Genomic DNA, 20,354 nt, shown 5'->3' on the forward strand with positions numbered 1-20,354 from the left:
AACAAACGTATGGACACCAAGTGTGGGAAGCCATGGGCTGGTGGTGGTGGGATGAGTTGGGAGATTGGGATTGACCTGTATACATGTATATGCATAAAATACATAACTGATAATAACCTGCTGTATAAAAAAGTCAATAAAATTAAATTTCAAAATTTTAAAAAATAAAATTTAAAAATAAAACAGAAAAAAGTTCTTCCCTTCACACACGTATTTATAGGAATGAATTATTTCCATGCTTATATCTATAAATACATAAAAGAGGAATAAAATCTAACTTGAACCATAAACGAAAAAAACCTGAACCCACCAGTTATACAGAGGAAAATCCTATCAGGGCACTTGCTCCAGTGGTAAACAATTCTGAAATTGGTCAGAGTTGTGGAATCATCTCCCATCTAGCTAGCACCCACCCCCCACGCAAGGAGCGTCCTCATTGCAAAGCTGGGAGACCGTGCCGAGGCATCTCTGAATAAAGGTGAGCTGAGCCCCAGGCCAGCTGCTGCTGAACTGTTCCCACCCTTCCCAGGTAAAACACCTGAATATGTACAAGGGCTTGAAAGCCTAGAGGAAGGGCCGTGGAGCCACACTAGCGGCAGCACGCAGGCCAACTTGGTGCCTGCAGGCCAGCCAGGGTGGTCCTGGCCCCGGGTACACTTCCGGAAGCTTTCCATTGTCCTGCCTGTGATACCCCTCCTGTCCCGGCCCCCACTGCATTTTTCCTTCCTCACCTCTGTCCGGAGAGAAATTCCAACGGAAGGTATGGGTGACACATCCTCTTCTTTACAGGTGGCAGCCTGGCAACTCCTGCAGAAAGGCCAGCAGTGCCCCACTCACACCGGGCCACCAACAAAGCTGTGGCCCCTCATTCCCTCCCACCAGCTCAGCCCCGAGACTGCTGACGGGGCAGAGAATATGGAGTCAGGCACAGCTTCAGGGGCTATTGCTGCCTGGAGCGCTCTTTATATTGACCTCAACCAGGCACACCTGGGGAGGGCCGGCCGGCAGGGTAAGGCTGCCCAGGTCAGCTAATCCACAACCCTCAGGGAATCACATTGTTGAAAATCGACCTCGCTAAGGCAGAATAGAAGCCAAGGAAAATAAGGACACAATGCCATTTGCAGCACCGTAGATGAGTCTAGAGGTAATCACGTGACTTGTAGTAAGTCAGAAAGTGAAAGACACATATCATATCATATCACTTATAGGTGTTACCTAAAAATGGATACCAGGGCAGATATTTCCACGGAGAAGGGCAATCACAGATTCATTAAACACACTTATGGTTCACCAATGGAAAGGTGTGAGGATTGGTTTCATTACGATATCGGGGTTAACAGACATATACAAACACAGGTGACATATATAATCACCAAAGACCTACGGAATACCAAGAGAAGACTACTCAACATTCTGTCATAACGTCCCTGGGAAAAGGATCCCAGGAAGAACAGACATCTGTGTATGTGTAAAAGAACCACATCTTCGACACCTACAATAAGCCAAACATTGTAATCAAACTTGCTGTAATAAAAAATAAAAATTTAAATTAAAAATACGAACAAGAAGTAGGGAGACAAACTTGAGGGGCTTTCTCCTGGCACATTCCATTCTAAATTCCAATCTAGAACACGACTTCCATTGAGGCTCTGCTGCCCTAGTAACCAGATTTGGTAAGGGAGAACTGCTGCCACCTTGTGGCCGTTTCACACAACAGCAGCTTTAATCCCAGCGCTAATGGTCAGTTGATATTCAAAATCATTTCAGGCCTGTAAATGACACCTGCCCTGAAAACAAATCCTGGGGTCACATATCGACCAAAAAATTCAAAGGACGTCCATATTTCAAAACGACCGTTTCAAAAGGCATATTTTATGCACATTAGTGTTCTGCTTCTTTGTCTTTCTTTCTTTTTTGGTTAAAAAGACGGGAGTGGAAAAAGGCATCCCTCAGACTGGGCGAAAATCGTTGCAAACGAATCAATGGACAAAGGTTTAATCTCCAATATATATAAACAGCTCTTGCAGCTTAATTTTAAAAAACAAACAACCCAATACAAAAATGGGCAGAAGTTCTAAAGAGACGTTTCTTCAAAGAAGACACAGAGATGGCCAAGACGCACATGAAAAGCTGCTCAAGAGCACTAATTATTTGAGAAATGCAAATCAAAACTACAATGAGGTATCACCTCACACCTGTTAGGATCGCCATCATCAAAAATCTCCAAACAACAAATTCTGGGGAGGGTGTGGACAAAAGGAGCCCTCTTCCACTATTGGTGGGAATGTAAATTGATACCGTCACTATGGAGAACAGTATGGAGGTTCCTTTAAAAAACTAGAAATAGAATTACCATCCGATCCAGCAATCCCACTTCTGGGCATATACCCAGAGAAAACCATAAATCAATAAGGCACATTCACCACAATGTTCATTGCAGCAATATTTAAAATAGCCAGGTAATGGAAGCAACCTAAATGCCCACAGACAGATGAATGGATAAAATTGGTGTACATATATAAAATGGAATATTACTCGGCCATAAAAAGGAATGAAACTGGGTCATTTGTAGAGACATCGATGGATCTAGAGACTGTCATATAGAATGAAGTAAGTCAGAAAGAGGAAAACAAATATTGTATATTAATGCATATATGTGGAACCTAAAAGATGGTACAGATGAACTGGTTTGCAGGGAAGAAATAGAGACACAGGGGTAGAGAACAAACGTATGGACACCAAGTGTGGCAAGCCATGGGGTGGTGGTGGTGGGATGAGTTGGGAGATTGGGATTGACCTGTATACATGTATATGCATAAAATACATAACTGATAATAACCTGCTGTATAAAAAAGTAAATAAAATTAAATTTCAAAATTTAAAAAAATAAAATTTAAAAATAAAACAGAAAAAAGTTCTTCCCTTCACACACATGTATTTATAGGAATGAATTATTTCCATGCTTATATCTATAAATACATAAAAGAGGAATAAAATCTAACTTGAACCATAAACGAAAAAAAACCTGAACCCACCAGTTATACAGAGGAAAACCCTATCAGGGCACTTGCTCCAGCGGTAAACAATTCTGAAATTGGTCAGAAGTGTGGAATCATCTCCAATCAGTTAGCACCCACCCCCCACGCAAGGAGCGTCCTCATTGCAAAGCTGGGAGACCGTGCCGAGGCATCTCTGAATAAAGGTGAGCTGAGCCCCAGGCCAGCTGCTGCTGAACTGTTCCCACCCTTCCCAGGTAAAACACCTGAATATGTACAAGGGCTTGAAAGCCTAGAGGATGGGCCGTGGAGCCACACTAGCGACAGCACGCAGGCCAACTTGGTGCCTGCAGGCCAGCCAGGGTGGTCCTGGCCCCGGGTACTCTTCCCGAAGCTTTCCATTGTCCTGCCTGTGATACCCCTCCTGTCCCGGCCCCCACTGCTTTTTTCCTTCCTCACCTCTCTCCGGAGAGAAATTCCAGCGGAAGGTATGGGTGACACATCCTCTTCTTTACAGATGGCAGCCTGGCAACTCCTGCAGAAAGGCCAGCAGTGCCCCACTCACACCGGGCCACCAACAAAGCTGTGGCCCCTCATTCCCTCCCAACAGCTCAGCCCCGAGAGTGCTGACGGGTCAGAGAATATGGAGTCAGGCACAGCTTCAGGGGCTATTGCTGCCTGGAGCGCTGTTTATATTGACCTCAACCAGGCACACCTGGGGAGGGCCGGCCGGCAGGGTAAGGCTGCCCAGGTCAGCTAATCCACAACCCTCAGGGAGTCACATTGTTGAAAATGGACCTCGCTAAGGTAGAATAGAAGCCAAGAAAATAAGGACACAATGCCATTTGCAGCACCGTAGATGAGTCTAGAGGTAATCACGTGACTTGTAGTAAGTCAGAAAGTGGAAGACACATATCATATCATATCACTTATAGGTGTTACCTAAAAATGGATACCAGGGCAGATATTTCCACGGAGAAGGGCAATCACAGATTCATTAAACACACTTATGGTTCACCAATGGAAAGGTGTGAGGATTGGTTTCATTACGATATCGGGGTTAACAGACATATACAAACACAGGTGACATATATAATCACCAAAGACCTACGGAATACCAAGAGAAGACTACTCAACATTCTGTCATAACGTCCCTGGGAAAAGGATCCCAGGAAGAACATACATCTGTGTATGTGTAAAAGAACCACATCTTCGACACCTACAATAAGCCAAACATTGTAATCAAACTTGCTGTAATAAAAAATAAAAATTTAAATTAAAAATACGAACAAGAAGTAGGGAGACAAACTTGAGGGGCTTTCTCCTGGCACATTCCATTCTAAATTCCAATCTAGAATACGACTTCCATTGAGGCTCTGCTGCCCTAGTAACCAGATTTGGTAAGGGAGAACTGCTGCCAGCTTGTGGCCGTTTCACACAACAGCAGCTTTAATCCCAGCGCTAATGGTCAGTTGATATTCAAAATCATTGCAGGCCTGTAAATGACACGTGCCCTGAAAACAAATCCTGGGGTCACATATCGACCAAAAAATTCAAAGGACGTCCATATTTCAAAACGACCGTTTCAAAAGGCATATTTTATGCACCTTAGTGTTCTGCTTCTTTGTCTTTCTTTCTTTTTTGGTTAAAAAGACGGGAGTGGAAAAAGGCATCCCTCAGACTGAGCGAAAATTGTTGCAAAGGAATCAATGGACAAAGTTTTAATCTCCAATATATATAAACAGCTCATGCAGCTTAATTTTAAAAAAACAAACAACCCAATACAAAAATGGGCAGAAGTTCTAAAGAGACGTTTCTTCAAAGAAGACACACAGATGGCCAAGACGCACATGAAAAGCTGCTCAAGAGCACTAATTATTTGAGAAATGCAAATCAAAACTACAATGAGGTATCACCTCACACCTGTTAGGATCGCCATCATCAGAAAATCTCCAAACAACAAATTCTGGGGAGGGTGTGGACAAAAGGAGCCCTCTTCCACTATTGGTGGGAATGTAAATTGATACCGTCACTATGGAGAACAGTATGGAGTTTCCTTTAAAAAACTAGAAATAGAATTACCATCTGATCCAGCAATCCCACTTCAGGGCATATACCCAGAGAAAACCATAAATCAAAAAGGCACATTCACCACAATGTTCATTGCAGCACTATTTAAAATAGCCAGGTAATGGAAGCAACCTAAATGCCCACAGACAGATGAATGGATAAAGATGGGGTACATATATAAATGGAATATTACTCGGCCATAAAAAGCAATGAAACTGGGTCATTTGTAGAGACATCGATGGATCTAGAGACGGTCATATAGAATGAAGTAAGTCAGAAAGAGGAAAACAAATATTTTATATTAATGCATATATGTGGAACCTAAAAGATGGTACAGATGAACTGGTTTGCAGGGAAGAAATAGAGACACAGAGGTAGAGAACAAACGTATGGACACCAAGTGTGGCAAGCCATGGGGTGGGTGTGGTGGGATGAGTTGGGAGATTGGCATTGACCTGTATACATTTACATGCATAAAATACATAACTGATAATAACCTGCTGTATAAAAAAGTAAATAAAATTAAATTTCAAAATTTTAAAAAATAAAATTTAAAAATAAAACAGAAAAAAGTTCTTCCCTTCACACACATGTATTTATAGGAATGAATTATTTCCATGCTTATATCTATAAATACATAAAAGAGGAATAAAATCTAACTTGAACCATAAACGAAAAAAAACCTGAACCCACCAGTTATACAGAGGAAAATCCTATCAGGGCTCTTGCTCCAGCGGTAAACAATTCTGAAATTGGTCAGAGGTGTGGAATCATCTCCCAACCAGCTAGCACCCACGCCCCACGCAAGGAGCGTCCTCATTCCAAAGCTGGGAGACCGTGCCGAGGCATCTCTGAATAAAGGTGAGCTGAGCCCCAGGCCAGCTGCTGCTGAACTTTTCCCACCCTTCCCAGGTAAAACACCTGAATATGTACAAGGGCTTGAAAGCCTAGAGGAAGGGCCGTGGAGCCACACTAGCGACAGCACGCAGGCCAACTTGGTGCCTGCAGGCCAGCCAGGGTGGTCCTGGCCCCAGGTACTCTTCCGGAAGCTTTCCATTGTCCTGCCTGTGATACCCCTCCGGTCCCGGCCCCCACTGCTTTTTTCCTTCCTCACCGCTGTCCGGAGAGAAATTCCAGCGGAAGGTATGGGTGACACATCCTCTTCTTTACAGGTGGCAGCCTGGCAACTCCTGCAGAAAGGCCAGCAGTGCCCCACTCACACCGGGCCACCAACAAAGCTGTGGCCCCTCATTCCCTCCCACCAGCTCAGCCCCGAGACTGCTGACGGGGCAGAGAATATGGAGTCAGGCACAGCTTCAGGGGCTATTGCTGCCTGGAGCGCTGTTTATATTGACCTCAACCAGGCACACCTGGGGAGGGCCGGCCGGCAGGGTAAGGCTGCCCAGGTCAGCTAATCCACAACCCTCAGGGAATCACATTGTTGAAAATGGACCTCGCTAAGGCAGAATAGAAGCCAAGGAAAATAAGGACACAATGCCATTTGCAGCACCGTAGATGAGTCTAGAGGTAATCACGTGACTTGTAGTAAGTCAGAAAGTGAAAGACACATATCATATCATATCACTTATAGGTGTTACCTAAAAATGGATACCAGGGCAGATATTTCCACGGAGAAGGGCAATCACAGATTCATTAAACACACTTATGGTTCACCAATGGAAAGGTGTGAGGATTGGTTTCATTACGATATCGGGGTTAACAGACATATACAAACACAGGTGACATATATAATCACCAAAGACCTACGGAATACCAAGAGAATACTACTCAACATTCTGTCATAACGTCCCTGGGAAAAGGATCCCAGGAAGAACAGACATCTGTATATGTGTAAAAGAACCACATCTTCGACACCTACAATAAGCCAAACATTGTAATCAAACTTGCTGTAATAAAAAATAAAAATTTAAATTAAAAATACGAACAATAAGTAGGGAGACAAACTTGAGGGGCTTTCTCCTGGCACATTCCATTCTAAATTCCAATGTAGAACACGACTTCCATTGAGGCTCTGCTGCCCTAGTAACCAGACTTGGTAAGGGAGAACTGCTGCCAGCTTGTGGCCGTTTCACACAGCAGCAGCTTTAATCCCAGCGCTAATGGTCAGTTGATATTCAAAATCATTGCAGGCCTGTAAATGACACCTGCCCTGAAAACAAATCCTGGGGTCACATATCGAACAAAAAATTCAAAGGACGTCCATATTTCAAAACGACCGTTTCAAAAGGCATATTTTATGCACATTAGTGTTCTGCTTCTTTGTCTTTCTTTCTTTTTTGGTTAAAAAGACAGGAGTGGAAAAAGGCATCCCTCAGACTGAGCGAAAATTGTTGCAAAGGAATCAATGGACAAAGGTTTAATCTCCAATATATATAAACAGCTCATGCAGCTTAATTTTAAAAAAAACAAACAACCCAATACAAAAATGGGCAGAAGTTCTAAAGAGACGTTTCTTCAAAGAAGACACAGAGATGGCCAAGACGCACATGAAAAGCTGCTCAAGAGCACTAATTATTTGAGAAATGCAAATCAAAATTACAATGAGGTATCACCTCACACCTGTTAGAATCGGCATCATCAGAAAATCAACAAACAACAAATTCTGGGGAGGGTGTGGACAAAAGGAGCCCTCTTCCACTATTGGTGGGAATGTAAATTGATACCGTCACTATGGAGAACAGTATGGAGTTTCCTTTAAAAAACTAGAAATAGAATTACCATCTGATCCAGCAATCCCACTTCTGGGCATATACCCAGAGAAAACCATAAATCAAAAAGGCACATTCACCACAATGTTCATTGCAGCACTATTTAAAATAGCCAGGTAATGGAAGCAACCTAAATGCCCACAGACAGATGAATGGATAAAGATGGGGTACATATATAAAATGGAATATTACTCGGCCATAAAGAGGAATAAAACTGGGTCATTTGTAGAGACATCGATGGATCTAGAGACTGTCATATAGAATGAAGTAAGTCAGAAAGAGGAAAACAAATATTGTATATTAATGCATATATGTGGAACCTAAAAGATGGTACAGATGAACTGGTTTGCAGGGAAGAAATAGAGACACAGAGGTAGAGAACAAACGTATGGACACCAAGTGTGGGAAGCCATGGGGTGGGGGTGGTGGGATGAGTTGGGAGATTGGGATTGACCTGTATACATGTATATGCATAAAATACATAACTGATAATAACCTGCTGTATAAAAAAGTAAATAAAATTAAATTTCAAAATTTTAAAAAATAAAATTTAAAAATAAAACAGAAAAAAGTTCTTCCCTTCACACACATGTATTTATAGGAATGAATTATTTCCATGCTTATATCTATAAATACATAAAAGAGGAATAAAATCTAACTTGAACCATAAACGAAAAAAAACCTGAACCCACCAGTTATACAGAGGAAAACCCTATCAGGGCACTTGCTCCAGCGGTAAACAATTCTGAAATTGCTCAGAGGTGTGGAATCATCTCCCAACCAGCTAGCACCCACGCCCCTCGCAAGGAGCGTCCTCATTCCAAAGCTGGGAGACCGTGCCGAGGCATCTCTGAATAAAGGTGAGCTGAGCCCCAGGCCAGCTGCTGCTAAACTATTCCCACCCTTCCCAGGTAAAACACCTGAATATATACAAGGGCTTGAAACCCTAGAGGAAGGGCCGTGGAGCCACACTAGCAACAGCACGCAGGCCAACTTGGTGCCTGCAGGCCAGCCATGGTTGTCCTGGCCCCAGGTACTCTTCCGGAAGCTTTCCATTGTCCTGCCTTTGATACCCCTCCTGTCCCGGCCCCCACTGCTTTTTTCCTTCCTCACCTCTGTCCGGAGAGAAATTCCAGCGGAAATTATGGGTGACACATCCTCTTCTTTACAGGTGGCAGCCTGGCCACTCCTGCAGAAAGGCCAGCAGTGCCCCACTCACACCGGGCCACCAACAAAGCTGTGGCCCCTCATTCCCTCCCACCAGCTCAGCCCCGAGACTGCTGACGGGGCAGAGAATATGGAGTCAGGCACAGCTTCAGGGGCTATTGCTGCCTGGAGCGCTGTTTATATTGACCTCAACCAGGCACACCTGGGGAGGGCCGGCCGGCAGGGTAAGGCTGCCCAGGTCAGCTAATACACAACCCTCAGGGAATCACATTGTTGAAAATGGACCTCGCTAAGGCAGAATAGAAGCCAAGGAAAATAAGGACACAATGCCATTTGCAGCACCGTAGATGAGGCTAGAGGTAATCAGGTGACTTGTAGTAAGTCAGAAATTGAAAGACACATATCATATCATATCACTTATAGGTGTTACCTAAAAATGGATACCAGGGCAGATATTTCCACGGAGAAGGGCAATCACAGATTCATTAAACACACTTACGGTTCACCAATGGAAAGGTGTGAGGATTGGTTTCATTACGATATCGGGGTTAACAGACATATACAAACACAGGTGACATATATAATCACCAAAGACCTACGGAATACCAAGAGAAGACTACTCAACATTCTGTCATAACGTCCCTGGGAAAAGGATCCCAGGAAGAACAGACATCTGTATATGTGTAAAAGAACCACATCTTCGACACCTACAATAAGCCAAACATTGTAATCAAACTTGCTGTACTAAAAAATAAAAATTTAAATTAAAAATAAGAACAAGAAGTAGGGAGACAAACTTGAGGGGCTTTCTTCTGGCACATTCCATTCTAAATTCCAAACTAGAACACGACTTCCATTGAGGCTCTGTTGCCCTAGTAACCAGATTTGGTAAGGGAGAACTGCTGCCACCTTGTGGCCGTTTCACACAACAGCAGCTTTAATCCCAGCGCTAATGGTCAGTTGATATTCAAAATCATTGCAGGCCTGTAAATGACACCTGCCCTGAAAACAAATCCTGGAGTCACATATCGACCAAAAAATTCAAAGGACGTCCATATTTCAAAACGACCGTTTCAAAAGGCATATTTTATGCACATTAGTGTTCTGCTTCTTGGTCTTTCTTTCTTGTTTGGTTAAAAAGACGGGAATGGAAAAAGGCATCCCTCAGACTGGGCGAAAATCGTTGCAAACGAATCAATGGACAAAGGTTTAATCTCCAATATATATAAACAGCTCATTCGGCTTAATATTAAAAAAACAAACAACCCAATACAAAAATGGGCAGAAGATCTAAAGAGACGTTTCTTCAAAGAAGACACAGAGATGGCCAAGACGCACATGAAAAGCTGCTCAAGAGCACTAATTATTAGAGAAATGCAAATCAAAACTACAATGAGATATCACCTCACACCTGTTAGGATCGGCATCATCAGAAAATCTACAAACAACAAATTCTGGGGAGGGTGTGGACAAAAGGAGCCCTCTTCCACTATTGGTGGGAATGTAAATTGATACCGTCACTATGGAGAACAGTATGGAGTTTCCTTTAAAAAAGTAGAAATAGAATTACCATCTGATCCAGCAATCCCACTTCTGGGCATATACCCAGAGAAAACCATAAATCAAAAAGGCACATTCACCACAATATTCATTGCAGCACTATTTAAAATAGACAGGTAATGGAAGCAACCTAAATGCCCACAGACAGATGTATGGATAAAGATGTGGTACATATATAAAATGGAATATTACTCGGCCATAAAAAGCAATCAAACTGGGTCATTTATAGAGACATCGATGGATCTAGAGACTGTCATATAGAATGAAGTAAGTCAGAAAGAGGAAAACAAATATTGTATATTCATGCATATATGTGGAACCTAAAACATGGTACAGATGAACTGGTTTGCAGGCAAGAAATAGACACACAGAGGTAGAGAACAAACGTATGGACACCAAGTGTGGGAAGCCATGGGGTGGTGGTGGTGGGATGAGTTGGGAGATTGGGATTGACCTGTATACATGTATATGCATAAAATACATAACTGATAATAACCTGCTGTATAAAAAAGTCAATAAAATTAAATTTCAAAATTCTGAAAAATAAAATTTAAAAATAAAACAGAAAAAAGTTCTTCCCTTCACACACATGTATTTATAGGAATGAATTATTTCCATGCTTATATCTATAAATACATAAAAGAGGAATAAAATCTAACTTGAACCATAAACGAAAAAAAACCTGAACCCACCAGTTATACAGAGGAAAACCCTATCAGGGCACTTGCTCCAGCGGTAAACAATTCTGAAATTGGTCAGAGGTGTGGAATCATCTCCCATCCAGCTAGCACCCACCCCCCACGCAAGGAGCGTCCTCATTGCAAAGCTGCGAGACCGTGCCGAGGCATCTCTGAATAAAGGTGAGCTGAGCCCCAGGCCAGCTGCTGCTGAACTGTTCCCACCCTTCCCAGGTAAAACACCTGAATATGTACAAGGGCTTGAAAGCCTAGAGGAAGGGCCGTGGAGCCACACTAGCGACAGCACGCAGGCCAACTTGGTGCCTGCAGGCCAGCCAGGGTGGTCCTGGCCCCGGGTACACTTCCGGAAGCTTTCCATTGTCCTGCCTGTGATACCCCTCCTGTCCCGGCCCCCACTGCTTTTTTCCTTCCTCACCTCTGTCCGGAGAGAAATTCCAGCGGAAGGTATGGGTGACACATCCTCTTCTTTACAGGTGGCAGCCTGGCAACTCCTGCAGAAAGGCCAGCAGTGCCCCACTCACACCGGGCCACCAACAAAGCTGTGGCCCCTCATTCCCTCCCACCAGCTCAGCCCCGAGACTGCTGACGGGGCAGAGAATATGGAGTCAGGCACAGCTTCAGGGGCTATTGCTGCCTGGATCGCTCTTTATATTGACCTCAACCAGGCACAACTGGGGAGGGCTGGCCGGCAGGGTAAGGCTGCCCAGGTCAGCTAATCCACAACCCTCAGGGAATCACATTGTTGAAAATCGACCTCGCTAAGGCAGAATAGAAGCCAAGGAAAATAAGGACACAATGCCATTTGCAGCACCGTAGATGAGTCTAGAGGTAATCACGTGACTTGTAGTAAGTCAGAAAGTGAAAGACACATATCATATCACTTATCGGTGTTACCTAAAAATGGATACCAGGGCAGATATTTCCACGGAGAAGGGCAATCACAGATTCATTAAACACACTTATGGTTCACCAATGGAAAGGTGTGAGGATTGGTTTCATTACGATATCGGGGTTAACAGACATATACAAACACAGGTGACATATATAATCACCAAAGACCTACGGAATACCAAGAGAAGACTACTCAACATTCTGTCATAACGTCCCTGGGAAAAGGATCCCAGGAAGAACAGACATCTGTATATGCGTAAAAGAACCACATCTTCGACTCCTACAATAAGCCAAACATTGTAATCAAACTTGCTGTAATAAAAAATAAAAATTTAAATTAAAAATACGAACAAGAAGTAGGGAGACAAACTTGAGGGTTTTTCTCCTGGCACATTCCATACTAAATTCCAATCTAGAACACGACTTCCATTGAGGCTCTGCTGCCCTAGTAACCAGATTTGGTAAGGGAGAACTGCTGCCACCTTCTGGCCGTTTCACACAACAGCAGCTTTAATCCCAGCGCTAATGGTCAGTTGATATTCAAAATCATTGCAGGCCTGTAAATGACACCTGCCCTGAAAACAAATCCTGGGGTCACATATCGACCAAAAAATACAAAGGACGTCCATATTTCAAAACGACCGTTTCAAAAGGCATATTTTATGCACATTAGTGTTCTGCTTCTTTGTCTTTCTTTCTTTTTTGGTTAAAAAGACGGGAATGGAAAAAGGCATCCCTCAGACAGGGCGAAAATCGTTGCAAACGAATCAATGGACAAAGGTTTAATCTCCAATATATATAAACAGCTCATGCAGCTTAATTTTAAAAAAACAAACAACCGAATACAAAAATGGGCAGAAGTTCTAAAGAGACGTTTCTTCAAAGAAGACACAGAGATGGCCAAGACGCATATGAAAAGCTGCTCAAGAGCACTAATTATTAGAGAAATGCAAATCAAAACTACAATGAGGTATCACCTCACACCTGTTAGGATCGCCATCATCAGAAAATCTACAAACAACAAATTCTGGGGAGGGTGTGGACAAAAGGAGCCCTCTTCCACTATTGGTGGGAATGTAAATTGATACCGTCACTATGGAGAACAGTATGGAGTTTCCTTTAAAAAAACTAGAAATAGAATTACCATCCGATCCAGCAATCCCACTTCTGGGCATATACCCAGAGAAAACCATGAATCAAAAAGGCACATTCACCACAATGTTCATTGCAGCACTATTTAAAATAGCCAGGTAATGGAAGCAACCTAAATGCCCACAGACAGATGAATGGATAAAATTGGGGTACATATATAAAATGGAATATTACTCAGCCATAAAAAGGAATGAAACTGGGTCATTTGTAGAGACATCGATGGATCTAGAGACTGTCATACAGAATGAAGTAAGTCAGAAAGAGGAAATCAAATATTGTATATTAATGCATGTATGTGGAACCTAAAAGATGGTACAGATGAACTGGTTTGCAGGGAAGAAATAGAGACACAGAGGTAGAGAACAAACGTATGGACACCAAGTGTGGGAAGCCATGGGGTGGTGGTGGTGGGATGAGTTGGGAGATTGGGATTGACCTGTATACATCTATAGGCATAAAATACATAACTGATAATAACCTGCTGTATAAAAAAGTAAATAAAATTAAATTCCATATTTTAAAAAATAAAATTTAAAAATAAAACAGAAAAAAGTTCTTCCCTTTACACACATGTATTTATAGGAATGAATTATTTCCATGCTTATATCTATAAATACATAAAAGAGGAATAAAATCTAACTTGAACCATAAACGAAAAGAAACCTGAACCCACCAGTTATACAGAGGAAAACCCTATCAGGGCACTTGCTCCAGCGGTAAACAATTCTGAAATTGGTCAGAGGTGTGGAATCATCTCCCATCCAGCTAGCACCCACCCCCCACGCAAGGAGCGTCCTCATTGCAAAGCTGCGAGACCGTGCCGAGGCATCTCTGAATAAAGGTGAGCTGAGCCCCAGGCCAGCTGCTGCTGAACTGTTCCCACCCTTCCCAGGTAAAACACCTGAATAAGTACAAGGGCTTGAAAGCCTAGAGGAAGGGCCGTGGAGCCACACTAGCGACAGCACGCAGGCCAACTTGGTGCCTGCAGGCCGGCCAGGGTGGTCCTGGCCCCGGGTACTCTTCCGGTAGCTTTCCATTGTCCTGCCTGTGATACCCCTCCTGTCCCGGCCCCCACTGCTTTTTTCCTTCCTCACCTCTGTCCGGAGAGAAATTCCAGCGGAAGGTATGGGTGACACATCCTCTTCTTTACAGGTGGCAGCCTGGCAACTCCTGCAGAAAGGCCAGCATTGCCCCACTCACACCGGGCCACCAACAAAGCTGTGGCCCCTCATTCCCTCCCACCAGCTCAGCCCCGAGACTGCTGACGGGGCAGAGAATATGGAGTCAGGCACAGCTTCAGGGGCAATTGCTGCCTGGAGTGCTGTTTATATTGACCTCAACCAGGCACACCTGGGGAGGGCCGGCCGGCAGGGTAAGGCTGCCCAGGTCAGCTAATCCACAACCCTCAGGGAATCACATTGTTGAAAATGGACCTCGCTAAGGCAGATTAGAAGCCAAGGAAAATAAGGACACAATGCCATTTGCAGCACCGTAGATGAGTCTAGAGGTAATCACGTGACTTGTAGTAAGTCAGAAAGTGAAAGACACATATCATATCATATCACTTATAGGTGTTTCCTAAAAATGGATACCAGGGCAGATATTTCCACGGAGAAGGGCAATCACTGATTCATTAAACACACTTATGGTTCACCAATGGAAAGGTGTGAGGATTGGTTTCATTACGATATCGGGGTTAACAGACATATACAAACACAGGTGACATATATAATCACCAAAGACCTACGGAATACCAAGAGAAGACTACTCAACATTCTGTCATAACGTCCCTGGGAAAAGGATCCCAGGAAGAACAGACATATGTATATGCGTAAAAGAACCACATCTCCGACACCTACAATAAGCCAAACATTGTAATCAAACTTGCTGTAATAAAAAATAAAAATTTAAATTGAAAATACGAACAAGAAGTAGGGAGACAAACTTGAGGGTTTTTCTCCTGGCACATTCCATTCTAAATTCCAATCTAGAACACGACTTCCATTGAGGCTCTGCTGCCCTAGTAACCAGATTTGGTAAGGGAGAACTGCTGCCACCTTGTGGCCGTTTCACACAACAGCAGCTTTAATCCCAGCGCTAATGGTCAGTTGATATTCAAAATCATTGCAGGCCTGTAAATGACACCTGCCCTGAAAACAAATCATGGGGTCACATATCGACCAAAAAATTCAAAGGACGTCCATATTTCAAAACGACCGTTTCAAAAGGCATATTTTATGCACATTAGTGTTCTGCTTCTTTGTCTTTCTTTCTTTTTTGGTTAAAAAGACGGGAATGGAAAAAGGCATCCCTCAGACTGGGTGAAAATCGTTGCAAACGAATCAATGGACAAAGGTTTAATCTCCAATATATATAAACAGCTCATGCAGCTTAGTATTAAACAAAACAAACAACCCAATACAAAAATGGGCAGAAGTTCTAGGAGACGTTTCTTCAAAGAAGACACAGAGATGGCCAAGACGCACATGAAAAGCTGCTCAAGAGCACTAATTATTAGAGAAATGCAAATCAAAACTACAATGAGGTATCACCTCACACCTGTTAGGATCGCCATCATCAGAAAATCTACAAACAACAAATTCTGGGGAGGGTGTGGACAAAAGGAGCCCTCTTCCACTATTGGTGGGAATGTAAATTGATACTCTCACTATGGAGAACACTATGGAGTTTCCTTTAAAAAACTAGAAATAGAATTACCATCTGATCCAGCAATCCCACTTCTGGGCATATACCCAGAGAAAACCATAAATCAAAAAGGCACATTCACCACAATGTTCATTGCAGCACTATTTAAAATAGCCAGGTAATGTAAGCAACCTAAAGGCCCACAGACAGATGAATGGATAAAGATGGGGTACATATATAAAATGGAATATTACTCGGCCATAAAAAGGAATGAAACTGGGTCATTTGTAGAGACATCGATGGATCTAGAGACTGTCATATAGAATGAAGTAAGTCAGAAAGTGGAAAACAAATATTGTATATAAATGCATATATGTGGAACCTAAAAGATGGTACAGATGAACTGGTTTGCAGGGAAGAAATAGAGACACAGAGGTAGAGAACAAACGTATGGACACCAAGTGTGGGAAGCCATGGGGTGGTGGTGGTGGGATGAGTTGGGAGATTGGGATTGACCTGTATACATGTATAGGCATAAAATACATAACTGATAATAACCTGCTGTATAAAAAAGTAAATAAAATTAAATTCCATATTTTAAAAAATAAAATTTAAAAATAAAACAGAAAAAAGTTCTTCCCTTCACACACATGTATTTATAGGAATGAATTATTTCCATGCTTATATCTATAAATACATAAAAGAGGAATAAAATCTAACTTGAACCATAAACGAAAAAAAACCTGAACCCACCAGTTATACAGAGGAAAACCCTATCAGGGCACTTGCTCCAGCGGTAAACAATTCTGAAATTGGTCAGAGGTGTGGAATCATCCCCCATCCAGCTAGCACCAACCCCCCACGCAAGGAGCGTCCTCATTGCAAAGCTGGGAGACCGTGCAGAGGCATCTCTGAATAAAGGTGAGCTGAGCCCCAGGCCAGCTGCTGCTGAACTGTTCCCACCCTTCCCAGGTAAAACACCTGAATATGTACAAGGGCTTGAAAGCCTAGAGGAAGGGACGTGGAGCCACACTAGCGACAGCACGCAGGCCAACTTGGTGCCTGCAGGCCGGCCAGGGTGGTCCTGGCCCCGGGTACTCTTCCGGAAGCTTTCCATTGTCCTGCCTGTGATACCCCTCCTGTCCCGGCCCCCACTGCTTTTTTCCTTCCTCATCTCTGTCCGGAGAGAAATTCCAGCGGAAGGTATGGGTGACACATCCTCTTCTTTACAGGTGGCAGCCTGGCAACTCCTGCAGAAAGGCCAGCATTGCCCCACTCACACCGGGCCACCAACAAAGCTGTGGCCCCTCATTCCCTCCCACCAGCTCAGCCCCGAGACTGCTGACGGGGCAGAGAATATGGAGTCAGGCACAGCTTCAGGGGCTATTGCTGCCTGGAGTGCTGTTTATATTGACCTCAACCAGGCACACCTGGGGAGGGCCGGCCGGCAGGGTAAGGCTGCCCAGGTCAGCTAATCCACAACCCTCAGGGAATCACATTGTTGAAAATGGACCTCGCTAAGGCAGATTAGAAGCCAAGGAAAATAAGGACACAATGCCATTTGCAGCACCGTAGATGAGTCTAGAGGTAATCACGTGACTTGTAGTAAGTCAGAAAGTGAAAGACACATATCATATCATATCACTTATAGGTGTTTCCTAAAAATGGATACCAGGGCAGATATTTCCACGGAGAAGGGCACTCACAGATTCATTAAACACACTTATGGTTCACCAATGGAAAGGTGTGAGGATTGGTTTCATTACGATATCGGGGTTAACAGACATATACAAACACAGGTGACATATATAATCACCAAAGACCTACGGAATACCAAGAGAAGACTACTCAACATTCTGTCATAACGTCCCTGGGAAAAGGATCCCAGGAAGAACAGACATCTGTATATGCGTAAAAGAACCACATCTCCCACACCTACAATAAGCCAAACATTGTAATCAAACTTGCTGTAATAAAAAATAAAAATTTAAATTAAAAATACGAACAAGAAGTAGGGAGACAAACTTGAGGGTTTTTCTCCTGGCACATTCCATTCTAAATTCCAATCTAGAACACGACTTCCATTGAGGCTCTGCTGCCCTAGTAACCAGATTTGGTAAGGGAGAACTGCTGCCACCTTGTGGCCGTTTCACACAACAGCAGCTTTAATCCCAGCGCTAATGGTCAGTTGATATTCAAAATCATTGCAGGCCTGTAAATGACACCTGCCCTGAAAACAAATCCTGGGGTCACATATCGACCAAAAAATTCAAAGGACGTCCATATTTCAAAACGACCGTTTCAAAAGGCATATTTTATGCACATTAGTGTTCTGCTTCTTTGTCTTTCTTTCTTTTTTGGTTAAAAAGACGGGAATGGAAAAAGGCATCCCTCAGACAGGGCGAAAATCGTTGCAAACGAATCAATGGACAAAGGTTTAATCTCCAATATATATAAACAGCTCATGCAGCTTAATTTTAAAAAAACAAACAACCGAATACAAAAATGGGCAGAAGTTCTAAAGAGACGTTTCTTCAAAGAAGACACAGAGATGGCCAAGAAGCATATGAAAAGCTGCTCAAGAGCACTAATTATTAGAGAAATGCAAATCAAAACTACAATGAGGTATCACCTCACACCTGTTAGGATCGCCATCATCAGAAAATCTACAAACAACAAATTCTGGGGAGGGTGTGGACAAAAGGAGCCCTCTTCCACTATTGGTGGGAATGTAAATTGATACCGTCACTATGGAGAACAGTATGGAGTTTCCTTTAAAAAAACTAGAAATAGAATTACCATCCGATCCAGCAATCCCACTTCTGGGCATATACCCAGAGAAAACCATGAATCAAAAAGGCACATTCACCACAATGTTCATTGCAGCACTATTTAAAATAGCCAGGTAATGGAAGCAACCTAAATGCCCACAGACAGATGAATGGATAAAATTGGGGTACATATATAAAATGGAATATTACTCAGCCATAAAAAGGAATGAAACTGGGTCATTTGTAGAGACATCGATGGATCTAGAGACTGTCATACAGAATGAAGTAAGTCAGAAAGAGGAAATCAAATATTGTATATTAATGCATGTATGTGGAACCTAAAAGATGGTACAGATGAACTGGTTTGCAGGGAAGAAATAGAGACACAGAGGTAGAGAACAAACGTATGGACACCAAGTGTGGGAAGCCATGGGGTGGTGGTGGTGGGATGAGTTGGGAGATTGGGATTGACCTGTATACATGTATAGGCATAAAATACATAACTGATAATAACCTGCTGTATAAAAAAGTAAATAAAATTAAATTCCATATTTTAAAAAATAAAATTTAAAAATAAAACAGAAAAAAGTTCTTCCCTTCACACACATGTATTTATAGGAATGAATTATTTCCATGCTTATATCTATAAATACATAAAAGAGGAATAAAATCTAACTTGAACCATAAACGAAAAAAAACCTGAACCCACCAGTTATACAGAGGAAAACCCTATCAGGGCACTTGCTCCAGCGGTAAACAATTCTGAAATAGGTCAGAGGTGTGGAATCATCTCCCATCCAGCTAGCACCCACCCCCCACGCAAGGAGCGTCCTCATTGCAAAGCTGCGAGACCGTGCCGAGGCATCTCTGAATAAAGGTGAGCTGAGCCCCAGGCCAGCTGCTGCTGAACTGTTCCCACCCTTCCCAGGTAAAACACCTGAATAAGTACAAGGGCTTGAAAGCCTAGAGGAAGGGCCGTGGAGCCACACTAGCGACAGCACGCAGGCCAACTTGGTGCCTGCAGGCCGGCCAGGGTGGTCCTGGCCCCGGGTACTCTTCCGGAAGCTTTCCATTGTCCTGCCTGTGATACCCCTCCTGTCCCGGCCCCCACTGCTTTTTTCCTTCCTCACCTCTGTCCGGAGAGAAATTCCAGCGGAAGGTATGGGTGACACATCCTCTTCTTTACAGGTGGCAGCCTGGCAACTCCTGCAGAAAGGCCAGCATTGCCCCACTCACACCGGGCCACCAACAAAGCTGTGGCCCCTCATTCCCTCCCACCAGCTCAGCCCCGAGACTGCTGACGGGGCAGAGAATATGGAGTCAGGCACAGCTTCAGGGGCAATTGCTGCCTGGAGTGCTGTTTATATTGACCTCAACCAGGCACACCTGGGGAGGGCCGGCCGGCAGGGTAAGGCTGCCCAGGTCAGCTAATCCACAACCCTCAGGGAATCACATTGTTGAAAATGGACCTCGCTAAGGCAGATTAGAAGCCAAGGAAAATAAGGACACAATGCCATTTGCAGCACCGTAGATGAGTCTAGAGGTAATCACGTGACTTGTAGTAAGTCAGAAAGTGAAAGACACATATCATATCATATCACTTATAGGTGTTTCCTAAAAATGGATACCAGGGCAGATATTTCCACGGAGAAGGGCAATCACAGATTCATTAAA

Source organism: Mesoplodon bidens, assembly GCF_964165515.1.
Source record: "Mesoplodon bidens genome assembly, contig: HAP1_SCAFFOLD_39, whole genome shotgun sequence".
NCBI classification, from domain to species: domain Eukaryota; kingdom Metazoa; phylum Chordata; class Mammalia; order Artiodactyla; family Ziphiidae; genus Mesoplodon; species Mesoplodon bidens.